The sequence below is a fragment of the Taudactylus pleione genome, unplaced genomic scaffold, assembly GCF_031769625.1.
Source record: "Taudactylus pleione unplaced genomic scaffold, aTauple2 ptg000015l, whole genome shotgun sequence".
NCBI classification, from domain to species: domain Eukaryota; kingdom Metazoa; phylum Chordata; class Amphibia; order Anura; family Myobatrachidae; genus Taudactylus; species Taudactylus pleione.
In genome coordinates, this window is record NW_028284417.1 from 27,993,610 (window position 1) to 28,005,179 (window position 11,570).

At 39.8% G+C, this 11,570-nt stretch overlaps 1 pseudogene; it reads right to left on the minus strand.

The window, feature by feature from the left end:
• Window positions 1-300: 300 nt before the first annotated feature.
• On the minus strand, window positions 301-1,341 carry LOC148542197 (uncharacterized; annotated as a pseudogene).
• Window positions 1,342-11,570: the final 10,229 nt, after the last annotated feature.

The following is an 11,570-nucleotide window of genomic DNA, read 5'->3' on the forward strand; positions in this document are numbered from 1 at the left end:
AAACCAATAAGAAAGTCATAAAAACAGCTAAAATTATGTAATTTGGACTTGTTTAAATGCAATCCAAAACCAAAGTTAGATTTTTAAATCTAAATTCTGAACTGACAGCAGACCTGACCATGGACTTGGTTCCACTCGGAACTCCAAATTGATTCCAGACTGAGACTTGATTCAACTCGGAACCCAACTTGGAACCCAGGAAACCAAACCACACATCTCTACTTTTTACATTACCACGGTCCTGCAACCTCTTCTTCTTGCTGCTGTTCTTCTTCTTGCTCTTTTTTTCTCTTTAGATCATCACCATCTGAAGAATTCGTTTTTTCTTTTTAATTTTTTGTATTTTACTTGAATGTAGATGACCCATACACTGATTGCTGCCATGTCCAAGGTATTGTAGAGGACATGCATTGGCCATCTCCTGCATGCAGCCTCAATAGTGTATTTATGAGTTAGTTGGCCAATCACATCAACCCGATACTTTGTGGCATTATAGTAGGTTACAGTTTAAGGTTTCTGATGTCCTCTTTTGCTCACTACTACTTCAGCATGCAGTGTACTGGAAGACAGTCAAGGTGCAGTTTCTGTTGCCAGTCTATTGCTAGTTGGTAGTGGAATATATTTCTGCATTCTGCTTTTTTACTTTATCATGGATTTTATGATGAATTTTGTTTATTGTTCCCACTAACAACATATTTCTTCTGTTGGAGCCTATTGGCAAGTTGCAGAGATATGAAGAAGCTGTTTGTCATCACATTTCTTCCTTGAATTAGAAATTTCTCCATGAGGTGGAGAAAGATGCACTCTACTAATGACTGCTTCTCTCGATGGGCATCCTTCTTTTACCGAGATATGAGAAGGTATTGCAGACATACTCTGTCACTATGCCTGCAGCGATCCAAAATTTGAGTCTGCCTTTGTCGAGCTTTTTTGGCATAAGTTGGATAAAATGGAACTTTGTTTTACTTTGAAGTAATTGCTCATCAATAGTTATATTTTCACCTGGGTGGTAACAATGAAAGCAGTTTCCCACAAACATCTCCCAAATTTAAGAGACAAGAGAGAACTTTTCAGCTGGCAGGCATTCAGCTTATGTTGATTTCTCATCATAATGGAGGAGTGAGAAGCTCCTTGAATCTGTCCCTTGGAATTGTGACTTTAATAAATTATGGTACCCAAGAAAGCAACCAAAATCATACATAGAATACCTTTCGCAAAAACACCCCGGGCATACATGACGGTGATCATTGTCTCCAACTCCTCAAGGGACATGGTCCAATATTTGTTCTTTACCTTTCTCTGGGCATTTGATCCTGTGTGCCTTTTCATGAGACAAAGCATTGATTCATCAAAAAGTAGATGGAATGCACTGATAATGGAGTTATCTACTCAGTGGCAGGCATACATAGTGGGTCCTCTTCACTGTTTCAGGACATTCACAGCAGCACTTTTTCCAGTTGATGACAAGGTGGCATTCTCCCACTTCTTTCCATCTCTGGCCACCAGAAGTAGTACTGGGATGCTCCTGTTTTCTTATAGACTGATTCATGGTTGATTTACACAGGACAAGAATAAAGCTACTGTACTTGAACTTGAAACTGCCACCATACCAAGTAAATGTACAATAAGATGGAGAAATGAGGGACTGTTACTTTACCATGCAGTTTTATTAAAATACTTCATAATTATTTTCAAACCAAGAAGATAAATGTTTTCAACTTTTATTCATTTGGGGTGCAGCTAACAGGATTGCAACACCCAGTAAGTAAAGTAATATATGCTGCCTCTACTCAGTGGCAGGCATACAAAGTGGGTCTTCTTCACTGTTTCAGGACATTCACAGCAGCAGTTTTTCCAGATGATGACAAGTTGGCATTCTCCCACTTCTTTCCATCTCTGGCCACCAGAAGTAGTACTGGGATGCTCCTGTTTTCTTATAGACTGATTCATGGTTGATTTACACAGGACAAGAATAAAGCTACTGTACTTGAACTTGAAACTGCCACCATACCAAGTAAATGTACAATAAGATGGAGAAATGAGGGACTGTTACTTTACCATGCAGTTTTATTAAAATACTTCATAATTATTTTCAAACCAAGAAGATAAATGTTTTCAACTTTTATTCATTTGGGGTGCAGCTAACAGGATTGCAACACCCAGTAAGTAAAGTAATATATGCTGCCTCTACTCAGTGGCAGGCATACAAAGTGGGTCCTCTTCACTGTTTCAGGACATTCACAGCAGCAGTTTTTCCAGATGATGACAAGTTGGCATTCTCACAGTTTGGTTCCATCTCTGGCTACCAGAACTAGTACTGGGATACTCCTGTTCTTCTATAGACTGATTCATGGTTGATTTATACCAGGACAAGAATAAAGCTACTTTACTGGAACTTGAAACTGCCACCATACCAAGTAAATGTACAGTAAGATAGGGAAATGAGGGACTGTTACTTTACCATGCAATTTTCTTTTCAAACCAAGAAGACAAATGTTTTCAACTTTTATTCATTTGGGGTGCAGCTAACAGGATTGCAACAACCAGTAATTTTAGTAATATATGCTGCCTCCCCAAAACACATACTCTGGAAATATGATTGAAATTGTATTATAATGGACTTGGGATGTTTGTTGACAAAAATTGTATTATTTGCACTTATTATTATTATTGAGGTGCAGCTGACAGGGACACAACCACAGCCAATCAGTCCAGTCCAATTTAAAGGACTGATACCAGTTATACCAAAATGTATTTATGTCTTGGGAGTACTTGCTTAGATTGCCTCTTGAATTTGAGTTCGGCTTGTGGTTAGATAGCCTTGTGTGAGTACATGTGATGCACTTACCTTTAGGGATATGTGCCGACCTCCGTGTTTTGGATTTGGATCTTTATCTCCTTCAAGGTTTTGGATCTGGATTTGGTTTTGCAAACAACTCTCAAATATTTTGGTTTTGGAACTGGATTTTTTAAAATAAAAAATTGATAAAAAGTTTTAAAAACAGCTAAAATCATGTAATGTATGCAATCCAAAACCCAAAATTCGGATTTCAAATCTGAATTCCGAACTGCAACCAGATCAGAACCACTAGCCGGATTTACCAGAATCTCTTCAGGAGACTAGAACCGTGACTCAGATTTACCCAGATTCACGAAATTCGTGTGGATTCAGATTTCTGGAGAACTGAACTGCCGTTCTCTACTTATCTTCTTGTATATGCTGACAGAAGTTTGGGCCTGAGAGACAATTTGTCATTTTATCTGTTTTATCCACAGATGTTATCTACTGATTACATTTCAAATGTTGTTATTCATAAGCCATTCTTTAAAAAGGTTTAATTTGAACCGAAATGTCGACTTGGAATTATGGCAATTCAGTAACCTAATTCAACAATAAAATAATTTTGTATCACTATATGTTTGGTGGTGAGTGCCCCAGTCCTTTAAATTGGATGAATATTGTGATTTATATTGGATCGTGAAGATTTTGGAGGCACCCCCTATATAGCTTGAATTGGTGTGAGTGCAGGACATTCCAGTAAATATATATATATATATATATATATGTATAAAAACAAAGGTTAAGATTAGCGCCTTCAGTGCAAGTATCCAATATCCAAATAGAACCTTGGTTTTTAAATGGTTCTGGTTGTCATAAGTTCCACTTCAGTCTTTTATATTCCAGTGTACCCTGCAAATGTTTTCAGGGAATCTCCATGGAGTATATAGACAAGAAGGGAAGAGAAAAACAATGCAAAATAGTGCAAAATAGTGTAAAATCGATAACATTTATTTGTGCTCTTATTCAAGAGATGTGTAGTTAAGTATCCACTAGGTGGAAAAGTTAAACCAATTAGTGTATGCACTGCACTCATGCTTATTAAGATTGCTCAGCACCTATTTCAAAACAAAGGAATTCATTTTAGATTGGCCTCATACCAACTTTAAAGTGTTCAATCTCTCATCAACATATTCCAGGGCATCTGCAACTGGTCCATCAGTCAATAGTTAATCGCATATAGGCAAAAAGTAAGGGAAAAAAGCCTCCAATCGTGTGGTATATCCAAAACATACATATAATTTCATAAAAAACAACAAAGACTTGTACAATAAGAAAGTAAATGATCAGACTTTCTGTCATGTAGTTTAGAGGTATGCTGCAGAAGGTATATCCCAATGTGTTTTGTCCCTCTGTTTGATCTGGGGACTTCCTCAGGGGAACAGCAATAGTATGACCTTGCTACTGAAGCTTATTTATACTATTGAAAAAATGATCTAGAACCATTGCGCATGGTCGGGCGCGCTCCAGCTATAATGCCAGCATTCGAGCTGCGCTCTGTGCATGTGCAAGATTAACAAAGTATTATGATTTCTCTGGAATGATATAGGTCATGCATGCATGGTTGTGAGAGACATCATGGCAAGCAACGCGGTAAATATAACCACTGTGGCTTTCCAAATTGTGTCCCCATATTCCCTTGTATTCACAAGGTGAGTTTCCTGGACTGGCAATCCAGATATTGCGGCAGCACCTGGATGTCCCATTTCTCCAAAAGGACATTTTGCCTCTAGTGGTAAGACAGGTCTACTTACATGAAGGTGCGGTGGCCATTTTCTTGGTTACACATTCTATAATGTGAGGCCGATGTCATTTTGTTATAGATTAGCATACATCAATGCCAATCAATTCCAAGAATAGGAACTTTCAATTAGGCTAAGTTCATTAATAGATATATACATAAAGCCTGACACCATTTTTGTTGTGGGTTAAAATTCATCAGTGTCACTTAATTCCCATAATAAAACCTTTTAATGGGTAAAAGTGCACAAGTGGTTAAAGATTAATAGATACATATATAAATAAATATTAAGTGCAAGGTACTACTAAAGGTCAGGGAAAGCTAATACATTAAAAGTTAATTAGAATAAAAATGTATATACATACATACAATATATATATATATACTGTATATATATATATATATATATATATATATATATATATATATATAAGAAACTGTACGGTATAGAAAAACAAATACAGCTATCATGAACCCAGGTTTAGAATAAAAAGTATATAAGAATGGTAGAACAAAATTAAAAGAATAGTTTTAACATGTTTTAATTAAAACGAAAAGTACTAAAGGATAAAAGTAATTCATAAAAAGGGATCAATCTCATAACCCTCATTTAAACCATTCAGAGCCAAAGTATCCAGCATATACAGTATATCCAATACATTTCCCATTTGGTTAGTTTATTGTCTCTGTCACCACCCCTGTTACCAACATTAACATGATCAATTTCTTTAAAACTAAAATGATCCAGTTTAGAATTATGGAAATTAGTGAAATGTTTGGGTATTGAGTGAGTATCCACTTTATTACGGATACTCCTGACATGCTCCTGTATTCTTACCCTCAAGGGTCTTTTGGTTTTACCAATATATTTATATCCACATATGCACTCAATGAAGTTGATAACATATATAGTGGAACAATTAATAGTTTCCTTGATATTTAATTTTTTAACATTAGTACTATAAAAGTTTTTCAACTCCCTGTTACAGAATTTACATATGCAGCAATGATTTCACTTATAGAAACCTTTGGGTTTAACCAGCCACCCTGTGTTATTGCTACTGGGACCAGTATTCAACATACTAGTGGCTAAGATTTCTTTTAGGTTTCTAGCTTTTCGAAATACAATCTCTGGTTTAGAGGGTAAAATTTTGTTAAGGATAGGATCCATCTGTAGGACTTTCCAATGTTTATTTATTGAGTTTCTTATCTTTCTTTCTCCCCCATTAAATAAAGTCACAAAACTTAGATTTTCTTTTTTTATCTGAGCATGTTTGTTCTTATAAACTAGGAGATCATGTCTAGATGTGGAGTTGTTTTTACTTTTGCCTGGTTAATAAGACTTTCTGGATACCCTCTACTTATAAATATTGAGGCAAAAATATCCAGTTGCTCTTTGCATGTATTCTGGCTGCTATAATTTCTTTTTTATTCTACAAAACTGAGAATATGGGATGTTTACTTTCCAACTTCTCAGATGGCCACTCTCATTTATAAGTAAATGTCAAATTGTATGTGTTATTTTCAAAAAAATTAATACAATATTTAAACAACTCTTCTTCCCCTCTCCAGATAATCAGTTTATCATCTATTTACCTCTGGTAGAGAACTATGGCCCTCATTCAGAGCCGCACGTTAACAACAGTACGCTCGTTGCGTTCCGATGTTGACTAACCGCGCATGCGTCAGTGTTACACTGCGCATGTGCGTACGGCAGATTGCGAGCTTTTTTTCTCTCGTTCCTAAAATAGCGTACAGGAAGTGACATGTCAAATGTGATTGACAGAACAGGGCGTTTTTGGGTGTTGACGGGGGTGGAGTTGAAAAAACGCAGGCGTGGCGAGGCGTTTTTGGGGCGTACATACATTAGCAGATGCGAACGTCAAATGTGTTCGGACCGTCTCATACGTCACTGGAACATCCGCTTTCCCTTCAAAATGCTCGCACAGCTTAGGGTCAGGATTACTCGACCACATTGGCGATGGCCTTCTCCTCCGTCCCGGGACTCCACGATGGTGCAGCGATTAATCGCGGCTGGTCAGTAAAGTAATTAGTGTTGGATTGAAATCCGGCTTGGTATGTGTTTGGAAAGCAGTTTATTGGGATAGCACAAAAGCGTACGCAGGTGGAAATCAGAGCTGCTAATGTCATGATTACACAATCAATTAGCGTACATTTTTGGGGTTTTATTTTGGCCACAATTTGGTGGTTATGGCCTATTGTAACAATAATGTAATCATCTTTTAATTAGCTCCCCTTTTTTTTGGTTTACTGTGGAATTTGCATCGCTATGTGATTTTTTAAACGTTCCTTAAAGAGGCCTTTTTTTTTTTTAAAGAGGGTCAGTTTTTGCGTTTAAGGCCAGGATTAAATGTAACCCATTTGTCCAATAATGTCACAATACAATGTCAGTGTTTTGTTTTTAATTTATTGTTTACACACAAACAAATTGGCCTAATATTGTATTGCCTTTTTTTGTGGCCAAGATATTTGATCCAAAAAAAAATATAACATAACTACTAACATAAGCGTAAATACAAAATTTAAAAACATTTCACAAGAAAGGAGAGGGAAGTTTTGACCAGAAAGGAATATGAGCCAAGCACAGAAGGAGTGTGGGAAAAGTCGCCATTGCTGTCACCGTTTTCTCGCCCGTTTGGCTGGGTGAGGGTGGGCGCCAGACTGGCTCCGGGATGCCATCGGGCTGGCCTGTCCAGAGGCAGATGTTGTGGCCTCTGGACTAGGCACAGGGCTAGGCACATTTGGAGGATTGCCTGATGTTGTGCCAGAGGTGGAGGATCCGGATGTTCCGGCAGGAAGGGAGGTCGGCTCCACCATGTGCTGGCGAACGAGCTGCTCCAGGGCATCGGCGATGCGGATGTTGGCCCTGGTATTTTCCGCCAGGGCCTGACCAATGGTCACGTTGGCCGCAGCATTTTGCTCCAGGGCCTCAGTCACCCGTATCAGACTGGCGTCCATCCTCTGCAGAATCTCCGTATGGCAATCCGATTTAAAATTGAGTTCTGTGAGGAGGCCCACTGCCTGCGAGGGGGCACGCCCTGGACTGGCTTCTGCAGGGTCCTCAGCCGGATGTACTGGTTCCTCCCCTGCAGAGTCAGCAGAAATTCTGCGGCCAAGGCTCCCCTCTGGAGCAGACTCATCCGCCTCTGTCTCTGTTAGGAAATTGGAGAAAAGACTCACATTAGAATCTACATATTGGCACAATAGCATTTCTGAGTTGGTGACATCACAAGACTTACCTTGGCCAACATGAGGAGCCGCAAAGTCTGGCATGTCCGTATCCATGTTGGACACGCCAAACACCTCCACAGCCTGCACACACCCCTGTGCCATCTCTTCTAAGTCTGTCAACTCCAATGACACAGGGGTGGGACCCCCACCTGTCCCCCTTGCATGCCTAGCCCTGTCGGCAAGTTTTTGTTTGAGACGATATTTGAAGTCTGCCCATCTGTGGAATGAATTTGGAACCATTATCCTTTTTTTTACAATGGGGTTTGTTTATAGGATGGGAAAGTGTTTACTTACCGCCGTTTGACATCCCGGGCTAGACGGACATAATCACCCACCCTATTGACAGCAACGGCGACCTCCTCCCACATTCTCCACTTCTGGCTTTGGCTCATATTCCTGGCTGCCTGGGGCAGGATGTCAACGCACTTCTGGATCAAAACCTCCATCTCCTTGCTTGTGAAATGTGGCTGCCTTTTTTTTTTGGCAGCTTTGGCGGGTTGACTGGGGCCAGCAGTCTCTTCCATGTCATCCTCCTCACCTATTTGGGTAAATATGCAGATTTAGCCACTTCACAACTTGCACAATATTATGTTTTAAAAGAATCATTGACACAAAATGTATGAAGGCCTTACCGCCGCAATTTTGACCATTGTTTCCCTGGTTTGAAGCCATGTCTCTGCTTCCAGCATGAAATCATCCAGAAATTCTATGTGATTTCGTGACGTATTTATACATGCGTCCTTAGTTTGCGGCCGCATCATTGATTGTGCGTCCCTATGATTCATCCTTAATTTGTGCGGGAAAATAAACACTATTTATGGCTTGGTGTGTGTGGATTCGAGGTGGGGTTGTTGGAGTGTTGTCGGTTAAGTGGTTTGGATTTGGTTGGTTGCGTTTGGAGGATTTGGCAGAGTTGTTTTTTTGTTTGTTTTTGCTACATTTCTTTGGTTTTTCCGTTAGCATTTTTTTCATTTTTTCAACATCCTTTCCTGATTTGGTAAGTTTTGTGCATTCAAATTTGTGGCCAATTGGTGTATTCTTCTGTTTTGTGGTTCGTTAATTTGTTTAACACTCATTTCATCTTTTTTAGTTTTTTTTGGTTTTCGGACCCAAAGAAGTTTTTTGTGGAAATCTTATATATTCGAGTTGGGTAAGTCCATTTTTTGTCTTGCATTTGCGAATTAATTACAGCATTTTTGACTGTTGGTGTAGTGACTTGCATTTGCGAATTAATTACCGCATTTTTGACTGTTGGTGTAGTGACTTGCATTTGCAAATTAATTACCGCATTTTTGACTGTTGGTGTAGTGACTTGCATTTGCGAATTAATTACCGCATTTTTGACTGTTGGTGTAGTGACTTGCATTTGCGAATTAATTACCGCATTTTTGACTGATGGTGTAGTGACTTGCATTTGCGAATTAATTACCGCATTTTTGACTGTTGGTGTAGTGACTTGCATTTGCGAATTATTTACCGCATTTTTGACGGCTTATTCATCATATAATCCAGTTTTGCTTTTCCCTTTTCCATTTTTTGGGTCCATTTGAACCCTATTTGACGTACGGTGTGCAATGTAGTTTTCATCGATGGCCAAATGTGTTTTTCCGCTATTTTCTGTGTTGGCTTGCAACAATTTTTAAACAAAAATAACACCCTCTAAATTTTTGAAGTCTCATTGTTGGCTTTTTTACAGTTTATACATATCATGACAATACCCCGGCATGTAAGCAGCTATGGATGGTATCAGAAAGCTAAGTTGTTTTTTCTTACTTTTGGGGTGGGTCAAAAGCCTTACATTGTAAACTTTGAATTTCAGGTAGATCTGGGGCGAATTGTTCTGGCCCTGCTCCCGGAAGACGACCAACCTCAAACTCGTCCCAGGCGTAGGCATCGTAGGCATGCAAGGCCCCAGATATTTCGAACACGTGTCACCCTTTTTGGAATGCCCGATGATGAGGTTTTAAGACGCTACCGTCTACCTCCCAAAATCATCATAGACACTCTCTCATTAATAGAAAGTGATCTTGAGCGGCAAATTGACAGTCCAACAGCAATACCACCACTGACGCAATTTATGGCGGTGTTACATTTCTGTGCCTCAGGATCATTTCAAACAACGGTGGGAATAGTGGCGGGCATCTCCCAATCCTCCTTTTCCAGGATCCTGAGGGCAGTGATGGAGGCACTTTTCAAGCACCTCCATCATTTTATTAAAATGCCTTTGGATATGGGTGCCCTTAGTGTGGCCAAGGCCAATTTTTACCAAATAGCTGGCTTCCCACACATCATAGGGGTTGTGGATGGTACTCACATACCACTTCAGCCTCCAGCACGGCTGGAGGCAATATTTAGAAACAGGAAACACTATCACTCCCTGAATGTAATGGTGGTATGTGATGCCTCCCTCCAGATCCTGTCCCTGAATGCTAAATTACCCGGAAGTGCTCATGACTCCTTCGTCATCCGGCAATCAGGGATATGGCAGAAATTAACCAACCTACAAGCTGGTGATGCGTGGCTTCTGGGTAAGTGGAGACCTTTAGTACATAACAATGTTAAGCTTGATACACAGTGTTCCTGATGTGGTCTATTTTTGTTCACAGGAGACAGTGGATACCCTTGCATGTCCTGGCTGCTCACTCCTTATTTGGCTCCCACACCAGGGCCACAAAGTGCGTATAATTCCGCACTTACAGCCACCAGGCAAGTGGTGGAGCGCTGTATCGGCCTTTTAAAAGGCCGATTCAGATGCCTCCACCGCTCTGGTGGCGAGCTCATGTATGTGCCGGATATGGTGTCGAAAATTGTGGTCCTGTGTGGGATATTTCACAACATTGCCATAAGGAGTGGTGTCCCAATGCAGCCAGAGGATGCCTTACCTGAGGATGGCCCCCCCGAGGTTGGTCGAAGGTCAGTATGTGGGGGGGCCATACGCGATGATGTGGTGGCCAGATTTTTTAGGTAAGTTTGAACAAAACTCCAGTGTTTATACCTAATGTGTTTGTGTTTTTTGGCGAACATCTAATTTATTTTTAATTTTCTCACCATCTTCTGTTTGTTCACATAATCTTTGGCACTCCAACGCTCACTACTTCCTGCTACCCTTACCAAACCTGGATCTGGTCCTTTTGGGCATATATTCTTGAACCCATATCGCAGCGCCATGTTTGTGGAATCATGTTGGCATGGTCCTTCGTCAACCAGTTCTTGATTTTGTGTTTTTATTTAATTATTTCTTGGTATGTGTTGTATTTGAATTTATCACTGTGTATTTTTTTTGGGAGTGACCACTTTGTTTTCTCTGTTATGTTGTCAATAAATGTTTGAAGAGTGAAATGGTCTTCCTTTTTTGGGACGTTAACAGCAAGTGTAACCAGGTTAACACAAGTTACATTTGACTAAGGGGTAAACCAGTACTGACGCCAGTTGAGCAAAACTGAAATATGTTGTCAGCTTCCCAATCCACACCAAAAGGAAGCCTGACCCAACCTTGGGATTTGTAAGATTGGCCTAAGCAGCTTGCGCACCAAGTAGGAACCTGGAAAATGTAGAAATCTGAAATTGACACTACACCCAAAAAGGGAAATGACATTGTTACTGTTATGTGTTTCTGGTGTCTGTTTGACATACAAAGACAAAACACAATCTAACTTTTAAAAAAGGGAAATCCTTGCAGGAACTTATGTCAGGCTAAACTATCTTGGTTTTGGTTTTTAAAAATGAGCCACAACGTAT